This window comes from Choloepus didactylus, chromosome 5 (assembly GCF_015220235.1).
Source record: "Choloepus didactylus isolate mChoDid1 chromosome 5, mChoDid1.pri, whole genome shotgun sequence".
Lineage (NCBI taxonomy): Eukaryota > Metazoa > Chordata > Mammalia > Pilosa > Megalonychidae > Choloepus > Choloepus didactylus.
The window spans coordinates 159,100,175-159,127,589 of NC_051311.1; the positions used below are offsets into that span (position 1 = coordinate 159,100,175).

The following is a 27,415-nucleotide window of genomic DNA, read 5'->3' on the forward strand; positions in this document are numbered from 1 at the left end:
CTTTTCTGTGTATGAATTCGAATGACCTGTCTTCCAGTTCACTGATCCTTTCTTCTGCCTGTTCAAATCTACTGTTGTGTCCCTCCATTGTGTTTTTCATCTCCTCCATTGTGGCCTTCATTCCCATGAGTTCTGCCATTTGTTTTTTTAAGTTTATGAATTCTTCTTTATGGTCATCCAGTGTCTTCTTTATATCCTTCAGCTCTTTTGCTACATCTTCCTTCATTTCATCAAATTTATTTAGCATTAGTTGCCTCCACTCCTGTATCTCAGCTGAGCTATTAGTTTGTTCCTTTGGCTGGTCCATGTTTTCGTGTTTCCTGGTATGGCTTGTAATCTTAAGTTGTCTAAGCATCTGATTCTCTTGATTAGTTTATTTTGGAGCTTGTTTTCTCTCTTTTACCTAGTGGTTTTCTTGTTGGTTGGCTTAGTTCTCTGGCCTCTGTTATTCAGTTCAACTTATTCTAGACCTCTAACTTAGGTTCTATTTAGTTGATCAGAATTTTTCCCCTCTTGTTTTTCTGTTTCTTGCTCTGCCTCTATGTAACCTTTTTGTGAGTGGGTCTCCTCAGATATGGTCGACCCTAGTCAGATTTTCCCAGTCTAGTGAGGCCCAGGTCTCAGTGGGAGGATATGGAGTTTTCCTGAGAATGAGACCCTCCTATGAGGCCTTTAGAATTGGTGCTTTTCCTCTCCTGTCCAGCAGGTGGTGCTTGCCAGCCCACAGCTCCCCCACCAGTGTAAGGAGGTGTGGAGCCTTTAGTTCTCCTGGTGACTCTGATCCTGTTGGGGGCGTGGCTGACTGAAGCCGGAATCTGAATTCCAGCCCCTGGGGTCTGAGTTCCCAAAAGGAGGACTGCCAGTTGAGCTGGACCTCCCTCCACTCTCCCAATCCTCAGAACTCCAGTTGTCTCTCAGGGGCACTATTCCCTTCTCCCCTCTCCTCTTTGGGGCCTCTCCAGGTAGAGTCCTTGATCAGCCTGAGTTGCCAATTAAAGACGGGGGTGGAGACCTTCAGTAGTGAATACGGAATTCAAAGACACTGTGGGTACTCTGTCTCCCCCAAGCCCAGCCTAGTCCCTCAACCTGGGCTTTCCGATAGAAAATAACCACATATATTACTTTTAGATTAAAAAAAAGAAAAAGAAAGAAAAATATGAAAAAGAAAAAAGGAAAAGAATCTCTTTTAAAAGTCTTTCCCCAGCCTGGAAGTTTTGTCAGTGTCAGAACAGAGCATTTAAGGATATGTTTTGGGCTATTGTCTGATAATTACTCTCCAACAGCTTCAGTTCCACCCCTGCCAGGGGCTATTGAAATGCAAAAAGATAAGGGATCAGTGAGAAGCCAGAGGGGACAAAATGTAGAGGAAAAAAAATGGCTTTTTTGGAGTCTGGGAATGGATGCCCGCTTTTAAGTGCCCCCACTTCTCGGAGCCCAGCCCTTCTTTAGCACCCCAGCTCCCAAAGTTAGTTAATTAATTTGTTAATTAATTCTGCAGTTGAGGCTGGGTTGAGCCTCCCTTCCTGCCCTCAGCAGATTGCTGTTCTTTGTTTTTTTTTTCCCCCCTTTCAGGGAGCCGGCAGCAAGACAGTCTGTGAGGTCTGGGTGGGGAGGGGCGCCAGACCCCTGGTCCGGGGAACTTACAATGCTCGCTGCAATCTCAGCTTTTCCTCCAATTCCAAACTTGCGTCCAATGTGTGACTGGTTACTGGAGACCCCGAAAACACTGTTTCATATAGTTCTTGGGTAATTGCCAGCTGCTCTAGGGGAGAGACGAAATTCTGCTCCTCAGCACTCAACCATCTTCACTGTCTCTTGTGTGTAAGTTTTAGTCAGCGGTCACTGATGCAGTAGATGATGTCTGAAGGATCAAAGAGAAACGTCTCACTGTTCTCCCACAGTCGGGCTTCTCCTCAATTCTCAAGTTTGAGCTGAGAGATGCAACTGCTGAGCTTTCACCCCGTTGCTGAACTGCAGAATTTCCTTATTTTTCAGCTACTTACTCATCTCATAAGGCTCAGGTTGGTACATTCATGGTGATATTTAACTCTAATTCCTTTCCCAAATTGTTGTCATGAGAGTTCAATAAACATTTAAAATAGGGTGTAAAAGGTAGACTCTATTGTTTAAATCAGCATTGCTATTTCTAGAGGCTTTGCCCTCCTGTTTTCCTGGACTAGTCTTTATCTCACCTTTTAAGGAAAAGAAAATAAAAGACCCAAATTTGTTCTCCAAGGCTAAGTACTGCATATTTTTATGGGTGTGAACAAGACTTATGAAGTGAGTTGTACGCTCCAGAGCAGTAACATTGACAAATTCCTAAGAGGCCTTCTAAAGAGAAAGCATTACTGGTAAGGTTTGTATTTTGCTTGCATTTTTCAGAGTGTGCGAGGTGAAAGGCACAGGAACTCTGCTTCTGCCTTCCTCCCCAAGTCTCTTCTTCCAATAACTACTGAACAAAGACTCAAAATGACCACTCTGATGGTCTAAATGAATTGTTTGCTTGCATGAGGATCCTACAGGTTTCAGCTGAGCCCTCAATACAATAATGTATAAAACAGAATAAAGCACCACAAAGACCCTGCAAGAGGCCTCTTCCCATCTGAGGAAATAGAAAAGTGCACAGGTAACTGCAGTACAGGGTGTGATTCCTAACCTGTAAACCAGCACTTGGTTCTCTGAGAGCACCCAGAAGTGGGGCACACTTTAGGTGGAATTGGGAGGTCTTCCCTGATCAAAAGCAAGAAGCCTGGCATTTTACAGATGCATTAAGACACTCTATGGCATTTTATGAACTCCTTTCTTGAGTCTTCTGGGTTGGCTATCTGTGATTCCTAAATTTACCACCTGAGAACTAACATCTTCATTCCCTTTTACTGAAGGCATCCAATCTGGTTATGTCTATTTATAACAATATAAAATCCTTCTGTGAATGAGGCTAATAATATAAAATGTATCAAAGGCATGTCCAAGGACTGCAGGGCATATTAATTTGCTTTCACGGGTTTTAACTTGGCAGTTGCCATTAACATTAATGGGATTATTAGTTTAAAATGCAATGTAATAAACAAAGAACAGATGATCAAAAATAGGCACACACAATTCACATAAGAAAAAAAAATTCGTTAACTTATATATTGAATTTATGTACTCGAATAGAAGTGCCACAGAAGAGAAAGTATAGTTATTCACTAATATGATCATAAAATCTAAATGCATGCTGGACTATAAGCTGGTCACTTAAACCCTGTAATTCCAAAAATGTGAGTCCCTCTCCTTCACCAGTGATTATTGCTAAGGAGAAACTCTTTCTATCCCAGAGTGGTTCATTAACAAAAGCATCTGTTATCCATGTATTATCAAAATGAAACTTTTGTTTTCAGAAGGTGAAACTCATGGGAACTCAGTTTTTGCTGCATGATTTTGGTAAATATCTGCAACTTCAATAATAACAAAGATTTCAAGCATAATGATATTAAGATAGGTAAAAGCTTGTCTGCAAGCTAAACAATTTCCAAAATGAGCTCACAACAAAAATTATCTTGGCAATATATATCAATAAGGATTATTTGTGCAGTTAGGAGTAAATGCAAAAATAGCTTCTAAAAATATACTCTTTTCTGAGCACCTAATTTATTATTTTTCTCAAAATAATTAGAACTGCAAATTAGGGTCCATAGGTAGAGTGTATGTAGGTATATATACACATATATATGTATGTGTATATGTGTGTGTGTGAGACACACACACATATATATACATACAGATAATAGAGTTTTTTTTTTTTAAACATTTTCAATTTTGTAGCACGCTATGTTTAAAAATGATGGGTTCACTTTCTCAAGAAAAATTCAGGCTGTTTAAAGGGATATGATTTCATTTCACTATTGCTTTTTTACTCTAGGTGGTAGAGCTGTTGATGAAATTTTCATCACCAATGCTATATGCTAAGTGCTGAAATAAGCAATCAAATTCAGTAATTAGTTTCCTTCTATAAATGAATTTTCCCAAACTTTACTTTTTTGGAAACTGTCTCATAACTCTGTGTATTCTCTCACTAACCAATTTTCCCTTTCACTCTTTCTCTTATTCCTTAAAAATGAAACATGACATGATGGTTGTTCTGGTTTGCTAATGCTGCTGTTATGCAAAACACCAGAAATGGATTGGCTTTGATAAAGGTGGTTTATTTGATTACAAATTTAAGAGTCTGAAGGCCATGAAAATGTCCAAATTAAGGCATCAACACAAGTATACCTTCACTGAAGGAAGGCCAATGGCATCTGGAAAAACTCTGTTAGCTGGGAAGGCATGTGGTTGGCATCTGCTGATCCTGGGTTGTGTTCCAGCTCCTGTCTCAGCTCCTGTGCTTTCTTCAAAATGTTGCTCTTGGGGCAGTTTTGTTCTCTCTTAGCTTCTCTGGAGCAAACGCTGGGCTAGCATCTCCAAAGTGTCAGCAAAAGTCTGCTTTCAGCAGCTGTCTCCAAAGTGTCTCTCTTAGCTGCTCTCCAAAATGTCACTCTCAGCTGCTGTGAGGCCCTTCTGTTTGTGAGCTCTTTTGTAGGACTCCAGTGATTAAATCAAGACCTACCCTGAATGGGCAGGGTCCATATCTCCATGGAAATTATCCAAATATTTCACTTACAGCTGATTGAGTCACATCCCTATGGAGACGCTCAATCAAAGGATTCTAACCTAATCAACACTAGTATGTCTGCCCCCACAAGATTACATTAAAGAACAGGGTGTTTTGGGGGACATAACATATCCAAACTGGCACAATGGTCAACATATGGGCTTTGGAGCAAGGTGGTTTTCACTGGGTTTTCATCTGGATTCTTCTTCTGTCCTACAATAAAAACTGGTCACTTTTCTCTCTTTAATATGGAGTTGCCAATTCTTAGTCTTCAAGATTATTGAGGGTATTTAATAATTTAATGTATTGTGAAAAACCTGATCTTGGCCCGAAGATAGTCATCAATATTTGCCAGTTTTTTCCTTTCAATGTGCAGTTCATTTACAACAAAGCAAAGAAAAAAATCCAGCAATCTTCAAATGCAACTTTAAATATACATTGTGTGGATTAATTTTCCAGGTGAATAAAACAGCCAGCTTTCAATCAGAAATTGTTATAAACATGTTTTTAATGGGTATATAATCTGTGTAGGTGATAGATAAATTACTGATTTTCTAATGAACCAGTAACAGAATCCTGTTTTTAACAACAGATGTTGTTCTATTATAAAAACCTCATATAACGCAATTGTCACAAATGGTTTCCCTTGTAATAATTGGGTTTGCATTTAATTCACATCATTATATGAAATATATATATCTATAGATATATAGATATAGATATCTCAAACAATGTGTTTTTCCTTAAATGTAGAAATGTATCAATGACAAAATCATTTATAAATCCACATTTAAGCTTTAGATCTAGAAACAATTCTAGAGCTGGTAATATAGATAATGATTGTTAGTTTCACATCCAAAGAGCCAGATTTCCTGGTTACAAATCTTGTCTTTTCAACTACTATTTCTGTACATTGAACAAGTTACTTCAATTCTCTGTGCCTCAGTTTCTTCATCCATGAAATGGGAAAAATGTCATCTCACTCACTCAAAGGTAAACACTTATGCAAAAGTTAGTACTGTAAAGACTCTACTTACCATGAAGTCTAATACAAAACAAAGGAACTCCAACTCTGCCAGGTAATACGTTTCTAAGTGGATTTAAAAATTATCATTAGCTAATCATTTTTGTCTTTCCAAAGTAAAAATAGTTTTATAGTTTATTAAGCATAATGAATTATATTCATTTTAGAAAGTCTAAATTTTAACAAAAATATTAAGAATAGAAAATTCCCCCATAAATTCTATAACTCATAGATAATGACTGTTAACATCCTTCCAAATCTCTCTCTTCTTGTACACATATGTGTACATGCCAAGGCATGCATTTTTAATAAACAAAATCATTTAATACACATTAGATTACTAGAGATTTTAAAGGTTCATGGTGATATTGCTAATATAATAGTTATAATTTAAGCTCTTTATGAGTTAAGGATTGATACTTTGTACTGGATTTTTTTAAGAGAGAGGTACACAACTTTGCTCATTTAATAAAATATTCATTTACAAAGATTTCTGAAGCATTGCCCAATGTTAGAAGCTGAAGATATGAAAAAAAAAAAAAAGGAAGGATAGGGAGTTTTTGCTTAATAGGTACAGAGTTTCTGTTTGGGGTCATAAAAAAAGTCTTGGTGATGATGGTAAAGGCAGCACAAGATTATGAATATTATTAATGATAGTGAAGTCCGTATGGAAAGTTTCATGTAGTTTTACTAAGTGGTTAAAATGGGAAGTTTGATGTAGTTTTACTACAATGAAATAATTAATGAGAAGTGGTCCTATGAGGGATTCAGAGAAGTTGATTTCTTCTGAACTAGAAGCCGGCTTTTGAAAATTGTATAGGACTTTTCTAGGTAAATGGTGGGTGGAACAGGGCCAGTGGAAGAGGAAAAGGGGCAGGAGAGAATGAACCCCACAGGCAGAGAAAAGAGCAAGGAATTCTGAGGGCATGAGGAGCAGCTCAAAATTGCTGAGCCAAGGAACTTCCACCTGAGCTGAGATTGCAGAGGTGGCCTGGATCTTAAGGGACCCTGCACAGCACTGAAAGGAGCTGGGACATCCGTGAGGTGACAGCGCGAGCACCTACGATGGTTATACATATTTTATCAATAGGTCAGTAAAAATTTTTCTAGAGAAGAAAGAAAGAAGAAAGTCAAAGATGAATCATAGGTTTCTAGTTGGGGGGACTGGGAGAAAATCAGTGCCAAATATTGAGACAGAAACAGAGATTTTTGTAGAACACTAGATATCCATTCCATTTTGCAGTCCTGGAATTCAGAATGGGCTGCTGGGAGAAACACGTGCTACCATCAGGTAATGTGCATGTGCTGGAGACCATACATTCCCTAAAGAAGCAGGAAGGGTCAGAAAAGGGAAGGGCATGAGGAAGCAACTTATTTATAAACTTCTACCTCTTATTTGTTACAGAGAAAACAATAATTTTAGCTTTGTTTACATTACTTTAGAGCTATGTGGTAGATTGAATCATGTACTCCAAATTAGACATGTTCTTAATCTTGTGGGCATGAACCCATTGTAAGTAGAACCTCCTGAGGACATTATTTTAGTTAAGGTGCGGCTCAGCCACATGAGGGTCTTAATCTGGTTTACTGGATGCTAGAAAGGAGAAGACATCCCTATGTGGCAGGAGGAGATAAAAGCTAAGGAACTGCCAGAATTGCTAGAGTCTTGAGGGAGAAGGCAAGCTTTGCCAGCATTTTGACTTTGGACTTCTTCTAGCCTCAGAACTATGAGCCAATAAATGCTAGTTGTTTAAGCTAAGCCATTGTATGTTATTTGTAATAGAAGCCCGGAAAACCAAGACAAGCTATATGTACATACACCACTCATGGGTTCCACAAAATTTTGAATAAAAGGTCAGACTATCTTTCTAAAAAGAGATGTTCAAATAATCATATTGATCCCTCACCCCCACTCCCACTTTCTCTATCTTATTATCACTATCCTGAATTTTAAGCAGGAAAACTAAGAGAAACATGAAGAAATGGGAAGAAGAAAGTCAAGAGAGATGAAAAATAAAGAATGGTCATTCTTGCTACAAGGAAATGGATTAAGAACCAACTTGTAAAAAAGATTTTCTGTTTCAATTGGACCTCAGTATTGCTAGAAAAATACACAAAATTCTCATTTGACCCTATCTCCCTGTTGTTTCCATTCATCCTGATTTTTATTTTATGCACTTCAATGTTTTTGAATTACAATGTATTTACAGTGATGGAACACGATTGATTTTAGAATATTTTAATCACCCCCCAAACTTCATATCCTCTAGCCATCACCCGCAACCTCCCCATCTGACCAGCCTTAGGAAACTGCCAAACTAGGTTAACTCTATCTACTTACTTGAAGAATGAGATGCTGAAAGGAGCTGACCAGAGCTGAAAAACTGGGAAATGGTGAACATCAACAAGACTCTACCTGTTGGCCTGGAGCCTAGAGGGAGCTCTGCTAGTGAGAGTAATTGTTTCTGGGAGTGAGGCTTCAGGAAGATATTTTTTGATAAACAAGAACCAACTTGATGGTCCAGTTGTCAAATTCCTGTCATATGCTTTTATACCAATACAGGCTTCAGCACTTATCTTTTAATGTGCTTCTTTTCCAAATGACGTTGGGACCCAATAATATGTAGTTTTGGTAGCTAAGACCTTTGTCTTCATGTGTAGAAAAAGGTCCATTCTTTATGTTGTATCTATACAAAATTTTTTTATTAGGGTTCCCTCATGAGTGATAAGTCATTTTTCTCTTGCTGCTTTCAAGATTTCCTCCTTGTCTTCGGCTTTTAGGACTTTTATTTTGATTCGTGAGTGGGAATCTCTTTGTACTTTTCCTCCTTGAAGTTCACTGTGTTTTCTGGAGATATATATATATATATATATATATATATATATATATATATATATATATATGTATATGTGTGTATATATATATATATATATATATATGTGTATATATATATATGTGTGTGTATATATATGTGTGTGTGTGTGTGTGTGTGTGTGTGTGTGTGTGTGTGTGTGTGTGTATATATATATATGTATGTATATATATTTGTTTTACCAAATATGGAAAGGTTTTAGCCATTATTTTTTGAAACTTCTGTTGCTCTCTGCTCTCTTTCTGGCACTCCCATTACACATATGATTGTGTGCTTGTGTTATCCCACATTTATCTGAGTATGTGTTCATTTTTCTTCATTCTTTTTTTCCTCTGTCTTCCCTGGATTGTATAATCTCTATCAACCTATTTCACTTTTGCTCATTCTTCTTTCTGCCAGTTTAAATCTACTGTTCAGACTCTCTAGAGGTTTTAGATATTGTACTTAAGGCTTTCCATTTGACTTTTTATAATTTCTGCATCTTTATTGAGAGTCTCCATTTGATGAGGCAACATCCTTTACTTCATTCCCTAAAGCATGGTTTCCTTTAATTCTTTGAATATACTCATGATCGCTACCTTGAAGTCTTTGTGAAACGCTTTCTCTCATCTCCTCACCTGTGTTACCAACTTGTATGACCTGACAGACAAAACCCGGTTACCCTATAGACTCCCCCAAATTAGTACTTTATAACTAAACACAAATACCCACAGAAGTGTAAATTTCCCTTCTTCTAATAGCCAGATAACTTGCAGTCTATGTAAACCTTCTACCCAATAAGTCACTTAAGTACTTTCTGTACTCCTTTATCAGAGTTGAGAGTATTATGCATTTGTGTATGTGTGTCTGTGTATGTGCATTCCTAATAGACATATATTTTCCTATCACGCCTCTGTTTGGAAGCTACTCCTCACTTACCACAGAACAATTCCAGTTTTCTTGAATAGCAATTAACACCCTCCACACTTTGTTTACAATCTATCTTCCAAAATCCCCTCCCCACAATTCCCCCCATTTTGCACTTCACTCTGCTGTTATTCTCATTGACGCATGGTTTCATTAGCACACTATGGATGCTTGGCCTTAATAATTTCAGTAGTGCAATTTGGATCTTTAGAATATTATCTGATAATGATCCATCCTGTTCATCAGAATCACAACACAAAACCAAAAAGCCTAGAAATGATGCATGTATATTTAAAGAATTATAATAAAGTGGACACCCCTGTAGCTACCATTAAGGTTAAAAAAACTGTGCTCTGCTCCCATTGCATCTCTCCCTCTCCTTAGAGATATTTTGATATTTGTAATAATTGTCTCTTTGTCATTTGTAATTGTATCACCTCTACATGCATGTCTGTGGTAGATTGAATCATGCCCTCCACAAGGACATGCTCAAGTCCAAATCCCTGCTTTTATGGATATAAACTCATTTTTAAATAGGGTCTTTGAAGATTCTACTAATAATCAGGCCAAACTAAATCAGGGTGGGCCTTAATTCATTACAGCTAGAGTCCTTACAAGCAGAGAAATTTGGATACAGAATTACAAGCCACAGGAGGAGACAGAAAGAGATAGATGGCCATGCTATAGGAGTAGAGATTGAGTTATGGATTGCCTGCAAGCCACCACTGAAATGCTACAGTCTTCAGAGAAAGGTGTGACCAGTTGATACCTTGATTTTGGACATCTGGTCTCCAAAACTGTGACAAAATAAATGCTAATCTCTTCCACTTATCCTTTCAATCCTATTGCAAAACCAAACTGCCCTATTTATTACAACTTCACAATAAATCTTAATGTTTGGTAGGGCTAATTTCGCCATCTTGTCCTATTTCTTTAAATGCCTTGTTTTTTGGAAGTGCAGAGAAATTTTGGAATTAATTGGTCAGGTCCCCCCTAAATCAAATAAGTAAGAAACAGAAACAAACAAACAAAAAACTCTTGAGGTTTTGGTTGAAACTGCCTTGAATCTAAAGACAAAAATCATAGACATGGAATTTTTAAAATTTTTAAAATATTCTGATCCATGAACATGATTTTCTCCTACCTGCTTTATACACATTTCTATATGTCCCATTATTATCATTCAATAATATCAATAAAGATAGCTATAAAATCTTTCAAATATTTTATTAGATTTAATTTTAAATACTTTATATTTTTTATATTACAGCAAACGGTATCTTTCTTAAACTTCATTTTTTCCTTATATGTAAAAAAGTATGATAAATTTTCAAATATTGCTTTTGTATGCAGTTTCCTTGTTAAGTATTATTACTCATTCTAATAGCTTACCTATAGATTCTTTCCTATTTTCTATTATACAGTGTAATCATGTGTAGAATAGATAGTTTTCTTTATTTCTTTCTGATTCCTATACATTTTAAAATTTCTTTTCCTTGCCTTACAACACCAGCTAAAACTATACCCTTGAGTAGCAGTGGTAAGCAGACATCTTGATCTTGTTTCAAAATCTCAAAAGAAGTTTTTTTGTGGTTGTTGATAGCCTTTATCAGGTTAAGGAAGTTGTTTATTTTTAATCTAGTATGTGAAGAGTTATTATTTTATTGTGTGTGTTTAATTTCAAATGAAGGTTGTAATTTATGAAATGTTTTTTTCTGTATCTATTGAGATGACCAAAACATTTGATACCTTAATCTATTAGTGTTGTTAATATTAGTTGATTTTTTTAAATGTCAAATCCATATTGTATTGCTGGAATATATCTTGACTTGATCATGATGCATCATCAATGTTATACATTGCATTATTTGGTTTGTTAATATTAGGTATGGAATTCTGCAACCATATACATAAGTAGCATTGGATTTTCTTGTACTGCCCTTTGTTTATATTGTTTTGCCTGCCCTAATTTTGCACCTACACTGCTACAAATATGTTCAGTGCAGATAAATATAAATGACTAAGGAAACACTCATGGCTCTTATTAATTTGAGAGCTTCTCAGACATGTGAGGGAGTTTCAGTTTTAACTGCTGCATAAAATGTGGTTTGAATGCTGGTATGAATACAAGAATATTTCTTGAACTAGTGAATATAATTTGAATTATCACTTCCTGGGCCTGGAAAAGGCCTGAACAAAATAGCTACTCTTTTACTAAAATCATCATTGATTTCTGCTGCTCTGGGAGAGGCTCAGATGCTGCACCTCACTGAGGGACTTAGTTGCCCACGTCTTTCTATTGGAAGTTCACTGCAGTGAGGCATGCGTGACAGTTAAAATGCCAATGGGATAGAATGAAAAAAAATTTGGCATAGTCATCTATGGCACGTTTATTATACTGCCTCTGTGCTGATGTTTTTCTCCAATTAACAGCTCACCTTTTAGACTAATTTTTTGCAGGAAAATACTTGGCAAAATTTCAAAGCCATGAAGTTTATAAGTATTCAGAGATCTAATTTGCATTTAAAAAATACTCCTCTGGCTGTTATATAAGGTTAGAGGGCAAGTGTGGAGGTGGAGAGATCAGCTAGGAGACTGTTGCTGTGCTTGAGATCAGATATTGTGCCAAATTTTCCTAGAATCAGAGAAATGCAGATGAGGAAGAAATAAATAGATGCATTTGGGAAGTTGAAAGGAAGTCCAGTCTCCAACATATAAGAGCTTGGAAATCGTCGCTCTTGTCCTTACAACAAGAAAACCAACTAAACAAACTGAAAATCAAAGACTTCTCTTGAATCCATTAGAGACCAGAGGTCACAGGAAAAACTGTTTCTCCCAAATCTGGAGAGACAAGTGAATCCAGAGAGTCACAGCTGAGATGTGCTCATCTAGGAAACTCCTAGGGGCTGCATATTAGGGGGTCCCCCACAATATCATGGATTTTACCTTCAGAAACCCCACCCCAGGTTCTCACAGTTAAGAGCCACACTTAGCTCTGACAGGAAATACCTGGAGAATTTTCCATAAGAAACACCTCGACTCTATGGAAAAAGACTAAACCAGAGCCTTGTCTAAACTGGGGGAAGGGAATTTCTTCTATTCCAGGCTCTTCTTGCCTCCCTGATTCACCTAAGTGTAAGAGAAAACACCAATAAACAATTATGAAGGTCAGAACCCAGGGGCACAGACACACTCAAATACCAAGATTCAGTCATAAGATTATAGATATTTTAAGATCTCCCCAACTCCTTTCCATCACACCAACAGGGCTCCAGTATAATAACAGTACATTATAGCTGAAAGAGCTGCCATAATGAAACTCTACCTAAGGAGGGGTTCTTAAAGAAGCTCAAAGACAATAAGGGACCTTGTGGGGACCCAGGACCTGGGCCCCCTCCCCTCCATAGTGAAAGTGAGTTACTTCATGTAGCCCCTCAATTGACCAGGACAGACATTAAAGGTCAACAGGTCTCCCAGGGGGTGAGGGGAGAAGAATGTACAAATGGTATCCCAAACAAAGCATTAAAACTCCCCTCTCTTAATCACTGTTGATAACAAACCTTCGCACCCCTGTGTCACAAGATCCTATGGAATGTCTCTGTCCTAATCTTTATAAACCACCCCCTGGCACCCTTCACTCTTTGTGGAGCACTAATTCTATTTTCCTAGGCTGGCCACCACCAAAAAGAGCCATCTCCTGTCCACAAGTCCTATTAAACTCATGTCTTACTCTGTGCCTGGTTTGTTCTTCTGTCTTAGGGCTGAACTGGGTGGGAACAGGGCAAAAACAAGGAAAGGAAATCTATATGAAGCCTCTGATACTTACAGCTACAGAAAACTTATACACAGCCCATCTCCTAGCCACATTAGCATAAATCACAAGTCCTCACACTTCATGCCTATTTACTTCAGTTATTATTGCCCAGTTCAACATGTTCAGCTTTCAATAAAAAGGCATGTTAAAATACAAAACAAAAACAAACAAGCAAGCAAACAAACAAAACATTCATGATCTGAAGAGACAAAACAAGCATCAGAAACAGACTCAGATGTATCAGAAATTTGGGGTTATAATATGAGTAAGTTAAAATAACTATTACAAATATGTTAAGGGCTCTAGTTGAAAAAGTTGACAATGTGCAAGAACAAACATATAATGCAAACAGAGAGATGGAAATGCCAAGAAAGAAGCAAAAGGAAACGCTAGAAATCAAAGACAGTAACAAATGAAGAATGCTTTTGGTGGGCTCAGCAGTAGAAATTGGACATGATTCAGGAAAGAATCAGTAAACTTGATTTAGGTTCATAGAAACTTTCCAAACTGAAATGCAAAGAGAAAAAAAAGAATGAACAAAACAAAGAACATAAAGTTCTAATATATGAATAATTAGAATATCAGAAGAAGAAGAAAGAGAGAATGGAAAAGCAGAAATACTGGAAGGGCTAAAAATTTTCCAAAGTTAATTAACACAAAACCACAGATCCAGAAAGCATGGAGCACACAAAGAAGGGTAAATTAAAAAAAAATCTATACCCAGGCATATCCTATTTATACTAAAATAAGTAAAGAAATGTCAAAACAGAAAAAAAAATAATGCATGAAGCCTGTGGGGGATGAGAGGACAGACACTTTATTTGTAGAGGATCGAGGGTAAGAATCAAAGCAACTTCCCATCAGAAACCATGCAAGCAAGAAGAGATTGGAGTGGAATTTTAGTGTTGACAGAAAAATGCTAACAACCTAGCATTGTATATCTAGTGAAATTATCCTTCAATGTGAAGGAAAAGTAATTTGTCAGACAAACAAAACCTGGGAGTATTTCACATTAGCATATCTTCCCCGCAAGAAGTTAAAAGAAGTTTTTCAGTAAAAAGGAAAAATACACAGATCAGGAACTCAGAACTACATAAAGAAAGGAAGAGCAATTGGAGAAGAAATAAATGAAAATAAAGTGAAATCTTGTGTTTTCTTATTCTTATTGGATCAAAAGGATAAATGTTTAAAGTAATAACATTAGTAATTTAATGGGAGATTTTAGCATATGGATAAGTAAAGTGAATGAAACAGTGTCCTAAGGGATAGGAGGAATTGGGGATATTTTGTTATCCAGTACTTGTACTACGTGTGAATGACTATAATCTTATTTGAAAATGGACTTATATTAGTTAAAAATGTGTAACGCAACCTCTATGGCAAATGACTTTATTTCTGTAAGTAGCTCTTTTGGTCTCAGGACATTTTCAACTGTCATCACCATTCAACTATCACCACTGATCTAACTTACATGGTTCTGGATCTTCTAATATAGTTAGTTACATAACAACATAATTTTACCATGTAAGTCAGCAATAACTCTCCTAGATAATTACTTAACTGATTTGAATACATATGTCCACAAAAAAAATCTGCATGCAAATTGTTGTACTAGCTTTATTTATAATCACGACAACTTGCAAGCATTGATAATGTCCTGCAATAAGTGAACAGATATAAAAACTGTGGTACAATCATAAAAAGGAATATTATTCAGTGATAAAAGTAAATGAGCAATCAAACCATGAAAAGTATGAATAAGTCTTTAATGTGTATTGCTAAATGATAGAAGAGAGTCTAAAAAGCTAGATACTATATGATCCCAATTATATGATATTCTGGAAAAGGTAAAGTTACAGAGACAGAAAAAATAACATTTTTTTTTCCAGAGGTTAGGTGAGGGGAAAGTTGAGTAGGTGAAATAAAGAGCATTTTCTGAGGCAATTAAACTATTCTGTATAATAATGGAATGGTAGGTACATGATGCTATGCATTTGTCAAAATAGAACTTTACAGCATGATGTATTTACATTAAAAACAAAAAGTGATTGAAAATGTCAAGACAATCCCAGAATGGAATGTAGAATGTGACCAAACAATCTAACTGGAAGATGAATGTATTAAACAACCTTATGATAGGGGTACAGGAAAAAGTCGTGACCTAAATAACTTTGGAAATGAGTGAAATGCCCTTGAGAATACTGGTTAATGATTCTGAAACTACTGTTAATATATAGTACATGTTGACAATTAGGTGAATAGATAGCAGATGGTGGGAACGAGGTTTTACATTGCTGGAGTCAGAGGTTATAGATAAGCAAGGAGAGAAGGCTAGAATGAGCTGTATGGTAATGTGATTAGAGCTGGAGACATTAATATGAACTCATTTAATCTTAATATAGATACAGATGGTCATTTATAGAAATATTTACGGATATGTGCATATGCCTGGCAAAGCATACACACATGTATTTCCCTGCTCTGTCTGCAACAACATCCTGATGGAAGCAAGTACATTTAGTGCTCAGATCTTGGTTTCTAATACCATTTACCAAAAAAGAAAAATAAGAACCAGGAGAAATGCTGATTCTAGACTGGGGGTGGATGGGAGGGAGTGGTGTTTAGATGAGCTTGGAGCATCCTGTAGTGCAGAACCTAGGAGCACTCAAATAAAATCCTCACAATGATACGGGCATTTCACAGAGGCACAGAAGACACAACAGAACAAGCTTTCAATCTCCAAACCCAGAGGAATTTGAGCAAAAGTAACAACAAATTTAAGTAGTATTGGATATAAACCAAAGTATAAAATAAATATCCTTGAGCCCATATTAATAAAAATAAATGTGTCAATATATATATATGTGAATAAAGGAGGAGAGAAAAATATCCCATGTGGGAATATTTTCATATAAATTATATAGATATTCACCCTCAAGGAAGAGGAACGTAACTCCCAACTCCTTAAGTGCAAGCTGCACATAGTAACTTCTTTCAAAAAGTACAGTATTGGAAGTAGGAAGAGAATACCTTTAAGATGGAGAAAACTGACAAATGCTACCTCAGCCAGGTAATTGAGGTCAACCTCAATAGAAATGTCATGTTGGTAGTATGTACACTTGATATGACATGATGAACATGACACTTTACCTTTGTGGTCTTCCCCTTCAAAACCCATAATCCCAGTATACTCATGAGGAAAACATCAGACAAATTTCATTTGAGGGGTATTCTACAAAATACCTTTCCAGTACTTCTCAAAACTGTCAAATTCATCAAAAACAAGGAAGGCATAGTGACTAAATGTAATGTAGGATCCTAGATGGAACCCTGGAAAAAAAAAAGCTATTAGGTAAAAACTAAGGGAATCCGAATTAACAATGGACTTTAGTTAACAAACAAGTTCATTAACTGTAACTAATGTACATACAAACGTAAGATGTTGCTGATAGCTGATTAAGTAGAAAATACTCAATATAATTATTTAGCTGGAAAATGCTTGGTATAGTCGTCAATAGACAAAAGAAAAAAAAACTTGTTTATTAAGATCACTTCACTCAAGCAGCCTTGAGTTATTCCAAGCATAAAAAGCCCTTGTTAAAATAATTTGTTGTTGCGCTAATCTCAACAACAAAAATCTTACTCCCTGTTCTCAGGAACTTTCCCAGCGCTGCCTGCAGGAAAATGCAAGGGACAGCACCATATAATATGATATCCAGTGTCTTCTTGAGAAAAGCATGGAGAGACTGTGACCAAAACGCTCTTTTTCTATTTTTTTTTTTTTTTTTCTCTTCTGCTTTCTTCTGGATCCTGGCCATTCCTTTGTCTGTTTGGAGTTATACAAGCCCAAACCACTCTCCTCACTCTGAACTGGTCTTGGAAAGTCTTTTTTTTTTTTCCCTCCAGTTCCTTGTTGATACATCTTCAATAAATTCACCTTCTCACCAAAACAGAGACTTGTTTCTTTGATGTGAGATCAGGTGGGCCTGACTATTTAGGACCACGTTTTCAGATGGTAACATTACTAATAGGCAGAATTGGGTGCGGGGTATATGGAAACTCTCTGTACTATGTTCACAATTTTTCTGTAAATCCAAAATTGCTCTGAAGAATTAACAAAAAGAACATACAATCCCTGCCTTTATATTTCAGGTGAGGAAAGCCCAGAGTGAAGGGTGTATCTTGCCTAAAGACAAGTTAGCTAGCTCTCCCAGTTCAGTGTTCTTTTTATTTTGTCACTTTGCCTCCCAGTTTTAATTTCTCATTATTTTATGTCCTCTCTCAAATATATACAAGATATAAACATAGAGGCATGTCTAGGGTGGTCTAAATACAGAAAAATCATACCAGATGCTGCAAGTGTTTCACTTTTAGAGATTGCAAGTTGATGGTGTCATAGATTTGCTTGAGCTGCTATGATAAATACCACACTAAGTGTTGGTGTAAACAATGGTAATTTATTGTTGCATGGTTTGCTTCCTCCCCAGGGTGGCAGCTTTCTGGTGGGCTGGCAGTCCTTGTGTTTCCTTGGCTTTCCTGTCACACAGCAATTTCCTCTTCCAGGTTCTGCTGACTTCCTGCTTCTGGCTCTTCTGTATGACATCCTTTTCCATGCTCATTTTCCCTTGCTTATAAGGACTTCAGCCATATTGGATCAAGGCTCACCCTATTCAGTTCAGCCACACCTTCACTAATAATATCTCCCAAGGTTCTATTTACTAATGGGTTCATACCCACAGGACCTGGGCATAACTTTTATAGGATACAGGATTCACTCCTCAACAGGTGGTGTTCCTCCTCTTTTATTCTGTTCTCTGTAGCTCCTTCCAGCACTTTTTTTCTCTCCCAAACTCCTCCAAAGATGTTTATCCACATTTTAATACACTTCATCAGATGAAAATGTGTCCAAAGTCAAAGTTATACATTTTTCCTCCACATAACAAAATGACATCTGGAACTAATAGATTTTAAAGATGTAGTATGCTTTTGGTGTGGAAACCCCTGTTCAATTTGAGGGAGAGGGCTTGCATCACTCCCATGTGGATGGCACATTCTGGCATTCTATGGTTCACAGCCTAAGGGCTAAGCCACAGGATTAGTTTGTAGTAATAAACTGAATGCCATTGCATATCTTAAACCAAAACCAAAAACGAAAAACAAACAAACAAACAAAACCCTATACAAAGGGTTTCTGACACACATTTTTGGTTTGTTATTGTGCTGGTTTGAATGTATTATGTCCCCCAGAAAAAGCCATATTCTTTGATGCAATCTTCTGGGACAGACGTATTAGTGGGGATTAAGTTGGAACATTTGGATTAGGTTGTTTGCATGGAAATGTGCCCCACCCAACTGTAGGTGGTAACTCTGATGAGATAATTTCCATGGAGGTGTGGCCCCACCCATTCAGGGTAGGCCTTGAACAGTGGAGCCATATAAATGAGCTGATAGGCAGAGGGAACTCAGTGCAGCCGTGAGTGACATTTTGAAATGCAGCTGTGAGTGACATTTTGAAGAGGAGCTACAGCCAAGAGGGACACTTTGAAGAAAACACAGGAGCTGCAGATGAGAGACTGAAGACGGCCGTTGAAAGCAGACTCTTGCTCCGGAGAAGCTGAGAGAGGACAAATATCCCAAGTGCAACTAAGGGTGACATTTTTGAGGAACTGCAGCTTAGAGAGGAACATCCTGGGAGAAGGCCATTTTGAAACCAGAACTTTGGAGCAGACGCCAGCCACGTGCCTTCCCAGCTAACAGAGGTTTTCCAGACACCATTGGCCATCCTCCAGTAAAGGTACTCGATTGCTGATGTGTTACCTTGGACACTTTATGGCCTTAAGACTGTAACTGTGTAACCAAATAAACCCCCTTTATAAAAGCCAATCCATCTCTGGTGTTTTGCATTCCAGCAGCATTAGCAAACTAGAACAGTTATCCATCATGAAGGATATGTTGAAAGTTGGTGGGAAAAAATGGAAATTATCATCTCTGTTACTATGTTATGAAAAGTCTAAAATCAACCTCTTGGTTATATATTATTCTAAAATATAAACATAAAATAAAAATAAAAAAATATAAAATATAAACTTAAGGAGCTGTTTAGCTATGATCTCCCAAACTAGGATTCTAAAACTTCTTTTGCCCTCAATTGATCAATCACTCAGTCCTGATTACTACCTGTAATTACATTTTCAAGGGTTCCCTAAATTTGGACTTTTCATTGTGAGAGCTGATAGTTTCTAAATGCACACTTTAAACTGAGAACTATACTTTTGTTTTGCTGTTTATTAACTTTTATATTTATAAAAGTATAAAGTGTATTAATTTAGTTCTGGTAAAAAACCTGAACAATGTGTGCTGTACACAACTTGATAAAATCTGTTCTTAATCCACACGGGTCCTGAATAGGATGGTCCTTTAGGCCAATCAGTCATTTTTCCATGAAGTGCTTCAAATTATTCTTCTTGTTTCTCATCTTGCCTTCCTCTCATCCATTTTTCATTCTGCAGCCAGAAATAACATTTTTAAATGTATCTAATTATGTCACTTCCATTTTTAAAACCCTTGGATGGCTTTTGAATGTCCTCAGGCTAAAGTCCAACTGTGTTACTATAACATATTTCTATAGCCCTAGCACAGACTGGCATATTCTTTTCCTACTTGTCTTGCCAGCTGATCTCTAGTCACTCCTCTCTGTGCATGATGCCATCCAACCGTCAGAAACTTCCAAACTGTTGCCTTTGTCTATTCCACTTCCCTCTTCACCTAATGACTTCTTACTCATCCTCCGGTTTTTAGTTTAGATGGCTTCTCCTCCAAGATGTCTTACCTGATAGCAAAGTCAAGGCTAGATAAGTTGACTATTATAACTTTTGATTTTGCTTGTCCAGCATCCTTTAGCCTCAGCTATCTCTATGATACCCAAACCACTTGTTTTCCAGGACTGATTATCTCCAACACTAGTGATTGTCACTAGGCTCAGTCATTCATTCACTTTATATTCAAAAATTTAATGAGCACCTACTGTGTACCAGGCACTCTTCTTCAAGAGTTCCAAGATCAGCAGCTAAGTGATTGGGATATGAAACAATAACCTGTACTCTAATGAAACTTTTATTCTATTTTTCTATTGGGTGTTGGGCAGACAAAAGTTAGCAAACATAAGAAGTAAGTGAATTAAATAGCATTTTAGAATATGGTAAGTGCTATAGACAAGAGGAATGGATGAGAATAATTGGATTGAGAAAGAAGGGGGTAGGAAATAGCGCTTGATATTTTCAAGCAAAGACTCGAGGGAGGATAGAGTTACACACAGGGATTCTGGGGTAAGCATATTTCAGCTGAGGTCCTAAATTTTTAAGGTGAGAAATGAGAGGAGTTTTGCAGGAATGGTAGGATAACTTTTGTGACTAGTGCAGCATGGTGAGGGAAGAGCATTGGGTGATAAGTCACAGAGGTGATAGAGACCCAATCATGAGGGTGTTGGGGACCAATGTGAAGATTTGTCTTGTGATCATGGGGCCCTGCTTCCTCACCATGGGTTTGGGGGAATGACTTACTCTTACGAACCTTTTCATCTCTTCCCTTGGAAACGAACAGTGATCCCAGCAAGACCAATTTGTAGCCTTTTGTGAGTTAATATAGACACTGTTCATTGGTTAAGAAAATTTTGGAAAGGAGTGGTTACTATCTTTACTTTAAGATTGTTACCTGTGAAAAGATTTAAAGCCTAGGACAGCTTGGACTGTGTTTTCTGCCACAATGAGGAGCTTATCTACGAATTAACCTACGGAGGCTAAGGTGGCGGCATAGAGAGGAGTGGAAGCCAGTTACTCCCTCTGAAACAATTCATAAACAGCAGAAAAATTAGCAAATAACCTGGAATAACTGCAGGGAGACAAACGTGACTGTCCACTCATCATACACCAGTATGAATTGGGAGGAATGCCTGAGATCGCAGCATAAAACCTGTAAGTAAAAACTGCCGACCCACACTGAGAGCCGAGAGCCCCTCCCTCACGGAAGCCTCGTGGTGCTAGAGAGCAGCACTCTCTGAACAAGCAAGTGTACCTCAGCCCAGCACCAACTGGGGTTTTAATGTTAACTGCTCAATACAGACAGCAAATCCCCAACAAGCAGACAGAGGTTTTTGGTGATGACTGACCTTGGGAGAGTCAGGGGACATATCTGTCTTAGGACAGGAAGCCCAGAGGATTGGGTGCTATCTCTTGCTGATGGGTAAATCCGGGGGCTTTCTGTCCCTTTTTCTCTCTGTCAACCTGGGCAGCTCAGTGGAGAAAGCCTCAGTCATTTTCAGCTCACAGTGCTTTGCAGTAAGGAAAGCCTCAGCCATTTTGAAATCACAGCACACTGACCCAGCCAAGGGTGGAGATAGCAGAGTCAGAGAAACAAAGAATCTATCTATATGCAAATGACCTCTCTCTAGAGTGCATAGGTTCCTAAGAGAAAAGGTGGAGGAAGGGCCCAGCTCTACTATCTGCATTACATTCAGAACCAAACTCCAGAGCCTCGGGGAGGAGAGCCACTGGCCACACCCCTTACACCAGGCCGTGACAGGCTGACAGGCACCACCTGCTGGGCAGAAAAGCACAGGGTGTGTAAATCCTCTAAGACACACCATCAGGGAAACTGGATACTGAATATTTCCTCCTTCTGTGACCTGAGCTTGTTTTCATCTGGGAAAACCTGATTGCGGTGGCCTAGGAGGCCAGATACCTAGACAACAGAAAACTACAACCTGCACTTAGAAAAACAAAGTTATGGCCCACTCAAAGGAACAAACGTAAACTTCAGCTGAGATACAGGAATTTAAACAACTAATGCTAAATCAATTCAGAAAGTTTAGAGAAGATTTGGCAGAGATAAAGGCTATAAAGAAAACACTGGGCATACATAAGCAGAAATCGAAAGTTCAAAAAAACAACTGGCAGAATCTATGGAAATGAAAGGCACAACACAAGAGATGAAAGACACAATGGAAACATACAACAGCAGATCTCAAGAGGCAGAAGAAAACACTCAGGAACTGGAGAACAAGGCAACTGAAAGCTTACACACAAAGGAGCAGATGGAGAAAAGAATGAAAAAATATGAGCAACGTCTCTGGGAAGTTAAAGTTGAAATGAAATAAAAGAATGTACCTATCATTGGTATCCCAGAAGGAGAAGAGAAGGGAAAAGGGGCAGAAGCAATACTACAGGAAATAATCAATGAAAATTTCCCATGTCTTATGAAAGATATAAAATTACAGATCCAAGAAGCGCAGTGTACTCCGAACAGAACAGATCTGAATAGGCCTACACCAAGACACTTAATAATCAGGTTATCAAACGTGAAAGACAAAGAGAGAATCCTGAAAGCAGCAGGAGAACAGTGATCCATCACATACAAAGGAAGCTTAATAAGACTATGTGCAGATCTCTTAGCAGAAACCATGGAGGCAAGAAGGAAGTGGGGTGATATATTTCAAATACTGAAAGAGAAAACCACCAATCAAGAATCCTATATCCAGCAAAGCTGTCCTTCAAATATGAGGGAGAGCACAAAATATTTTCTGACAAACAGACAATGAGAGACTTGATGAATAAAACACCTGCCCTACAGGAAATACTAAAGGGAGCACTACAGAGTGATAGGAGAAGACAGGAGTGACAGGTTTGGAACACAATTTTGGGAGATGGTAGCACAGCAATGTAAGTACACTGAACAAAGATAACTATGAATATGGTTGAGAGAGGAAGGTTGGGAGCAGGTGGGACACCAGAAGAAAAGAGGAAAGATAAAGACTGGGACTGTGTAACTCGGTGAAACCTAGAGTGTTCAACAATTTTGATAAAATGTACAAATATGTTCTTTCACAAGGGAGAGCAAGCAAATGTCAACATTGTAAGGTATTAAAAATGGGGCGGCATTGGGGGAGGGACGCAATCAACGTAAACTAGAGACTATGATTAACAGAATCATTGTGTTATGCTCCCTTCAATGTAACAAAGGCGATATATGAAGGTAAATACAGATACGAGGGGGGATAGGGAGGGGTGGGGGTGTGAGACACTTGACATTAGTGGTGTTGTCTGACTCTTTATTCTACTTTGATTTAGGGTTATCTTTCCTTTTGCTGCTTCCTAGCTGTCTTTTTTTTTTTTTTTGCCTCTTTCTTTTTTCTTTTTCTTTTGCCTCTCTACCTTCTTTGACTCTTCCTCCTGCCTTGTGGAAGAAATGTAGATGCCCTTATATAGATAGTGGTGAGGATGGTGAACAGATAAATATGTGACTATACAGGGAAAAAAAAAAAAAAAAGAATTAACCTAGTGGAGAAGGACAGAAAAAAATAATCCTGAATACATGATTTGAGATCCTGTATCCAACAATGCCAGAAGTCAACCATGCCTTGACTATTACGGTAGAATTTGTTTAGGTTAAGTTGAGTTAAATTTCCATTCCTTGCAACCTAGACTCCCAACTAATGCACTTCTCAATGATCCCAGATCCTCTTCTAATTTTTATTTTACTAATTACCACACTGAATTTCTATTACTGTGTACACATTATGCAGCTTCAGCTGTTAAGGCCAAACTGATTCATCTATATTCCAACCCACTCTCAATCCTCCACAATCATTTTAAGCAAATCACAGGTATTATTCAATGTTATTTGTAAGAATTTCATTGTATATCCAAAGTATTAGAACTCTTTTAAACACATAAACACCAATTGCACACCTAAAATAACAATAATAGTTTTTAATAGGATGCACAAGTTTAACAGACTGACAGTTTTGGTGGTGGCAAAGAAGGCTGCATCACTTCTCTTTGACTCGTGGCTTGAGTTCCTGTTGTGAATATTTTCCATTTCTTCAGCCTTCTCTCTGTGCTAAGATTATCTGGTACTATTGATTTCTAGCTGCACCTGGTGCATGAAGAAAATAACCTTCTTGGTATTGCTTTAAACAAGTGGGAAGTCCATGAGATAATTATCACCAGGGAAATTAAAATCGTCCATATTGAGTACTAACTACTATTTTCCTTTACAGAGATGTTGCAACGTTTGCAGGATCCAGAGCCAAAAAGGTTAACCTGAATAAATTAGGAAGTATTCTTGATAACTTTTTCCTGCTACGTCATATGGTCCCCACTGCTAAAGCCTCAGAGTATTTGCAGTGAGTAATCATTTTTAAATTGCTCTGGGGGAATTATTACCTGGATACAAATAAAATTAGGGAAACAATGATTAAAATCTGCCCAAAGCTTCCCACTGGCTATAGTAAAAAAGTTCCATAAACACGTGAGATGCGATAACAGGGCCAGACCCATCACTTCTTTAACCACAACTGAACACTATGGTTATCTTTATATTCCGAGACCTAACGCAGTGCATAATAAATGCCAAGTAAATTTTGAAGGAAAGGGAATCAGCGAGTGAGTTTAACCCCTATGAGTTTTATGCTCTCTTTTGAATTACAGTCATATGATTTGGGGAACTGTTTTTAGTAGAATAGCTTCCCCAAGATAATTGTCATAAAAAATGGTACAATGGCCTCTCTTTACAGTTCTCATGAAGGATGTCCTAACTCAGAATCTAGGCTATCTGGGACTGGACCTGCCGACATGTAAAACCTCTTGACTGCCCATTTAGGCACTCTGGAAAATAATGCCAGTGTCACGGCTTTCTCAGTGAAGGGTGGTGGTGCACCTCGAGCCCCAAAGCACTACAAGGAATGCTTGCTGAGTTGTGTAAGGCTCCTGTGCTGAAAGCAATTATTGACAAATTCCTTTACATTGAGAAAACTTGAGTTGTGAAAGAGAAATGATATTGCAGTGTGTTGGGCATATTTAAAAAAAGATTCTCATGAAGGCATCAGCATTTGCCACACTATGACAAATTGTCTGCACTCAGAGACCATATTTTTAATAATTCTGGTAACTCCAGAAGTTTTAGTCAATGGTGGTTTCTAGCACAATATACCAAATGTTAGGAGGAAGGACCGTAATTAAACCAGAAGAGCACAAATGAAAGAATAAAAGAGTGAGTTAAGCATTGCACTGCTTCTTCTGTACTCTCAAAATGGATCTCTGATAAATGTGTGTCTGTGACATAGTTTGCCTTCCATCACCTCCCAGTCATCATTCTTATTAAATTCCCAGCTAAGGGCAAGCTGGAAAGGACGTAACCTTCCTCATCCAGCAATGCTCTAATGCAGGGCATTACAAAATGGAGTCACAACCTTTACCCTCACCTACTTAGTTCTCTCCTGAACACATTATTCATTATAAGAGACTGTGTGGGTTTCGTTCTGCTCTGCTAAAGTGAAGTCTTCCCCTTACTAAAGAATAGTACTTTTCCCTTATTCCTGAAGAAAATTAAAAATCATCCATGATCAAATTCCTATAAATAAAATTCTTAATTACCTTCTCCCCCTTAGTTACAATTGGGAAGCACTTATATCTCTCTATATGTTTCTTAATCAACAACAGGCATTTTAAATTTGATTTATGTGTTTATATCCATGTAAAATTCTATTTTTAGATCCTTAGGCTTATCAAAAATGATAGATGATTAGGTTTATGTGATGGATATTCTTTTAAATATAGAATTCTGGCCTGAAAGGTCAGGGTTAAATAAGTTTACTTGCTTTTCTTGCTATATAGATTTGCAATGGACAACAATTAAATACTTTCCATACTCAGTCTAGGCAGGAATGGAAATTTTTTATACAAACAATCTATGAGAGATTCAAGTTTCTTTTGCCTTGTTGCAAAGAAAGAAAAATTTTCCGTTGGACTCTATTTACCTGATAAACTTCTTTAACTGTAAAACATTTCATTATCTCAAAATGAAAAACAAGTATCCTGAGGGTTTTACACATTTGCAGGACTAGTTCAAAAGTCCATGTTTGTAGACTATATAAGCTGTCTGTCTAAGCTGTATAGGTTTTCCCTACGTGCAAATCTGGACCTTTTCTATGTGCGTAGCAAAAGCAAAAGAGCTGAGAGAGGGCCCTTTAAGGAACTTTTAACTTTAATCAAGTGCACTGGAGTGATCCTTCAAAGGCTTGGGGTGGAGAGGACAGTGACTACATAGAGTTGTTAGAGTGATCTCTATAGTTTGGACAAAAGATGGCTAACCTATTGCTCAGGAAACACAGCAATTCTGATTTTGCTTAATTCTTTCCTATCCTCAGGAGAGTTTGTTTCTGTGCTGATTCTTGCAGGCTCCTGGGAACATAGCCCTTGCAAATTTTCCTTTGTTTATGGTTAAGATCATTTTCTATGCCTGGAGGCACTGATCCATACTGTATCAGCTGGTCTAGATAGCTTTGCAAACAATAGGATTTATGGAGAATACCTGCTTTTCTTCTGGGCATCTGGAGTTTTGAAGACCATAGCTGATCATACAGGTGGCATGTGTCTACATGACTAGACCCTAATAAAATCCGTGTCCTTGAAGACTCAAGTAGCCTTCCCTGGGCAGAAACATCCCACACTCATTGAGATAATCCATTTCTGGAGTAATAAGCATGTCGCATACAACCCTGAAGGGGAAGATTTTGGAAGTTTGCCTTCTATCCTTTAGACTGCCTTATTTGTCTTTTTCCTTAACAGACCCTGTTTTAATTTTTATCTGTTTTGATGCAAGAAACTATATCTATGAATAGACCTGCTTTTGGGTTCTATGAGTCCTGCAAATCACCAAGATTGTGGGTGTCATTAGACACCCCCCCAAATAGCTGGCAAGCATAAAGAGATCTCTGGTGCCATGCCTTCAAAATATCTGAAATAAGTGGTGAACTTAATCTAACTAAAGCTGCTACAAAATCTAGGCTAAGCTCAGCTATATATATTAGATTGAAGCTAGGGCCCTGAAGGAAGAAAGGGCATGCCTTTTATTGGAGTAAACAATATTTACTTTAGCATCTACTTTTATTTTATAAATAATATCTGGCACATAATAAATAAATATGCAATATGCAAAGAAGTAAGGAATTACACCCATTAACAAGAGAATGCATTCAATAGAAATAGTCACAAAAATGGCCCCAATGTTGGAGCTATCAAACAAGGACATTAAGATAACTATACTAAATATGTTAAAGAATTTAGTGGTACAGGAGGACAACATTTATAAAGATAGATGTCAGAAGA

At 37.6% G+C, this 27,415-nt stretch overlaps 1 pseudogene; it reads left to right on the forward strand.

Moving 5' to 3' along the window:
* LOC119535486 overlaps window positions 1-27,415 on the forward strand; it is a 51,153-nt pseudogene that overhangs the window by 22,519 nt on the left and 1,219 nt on the right.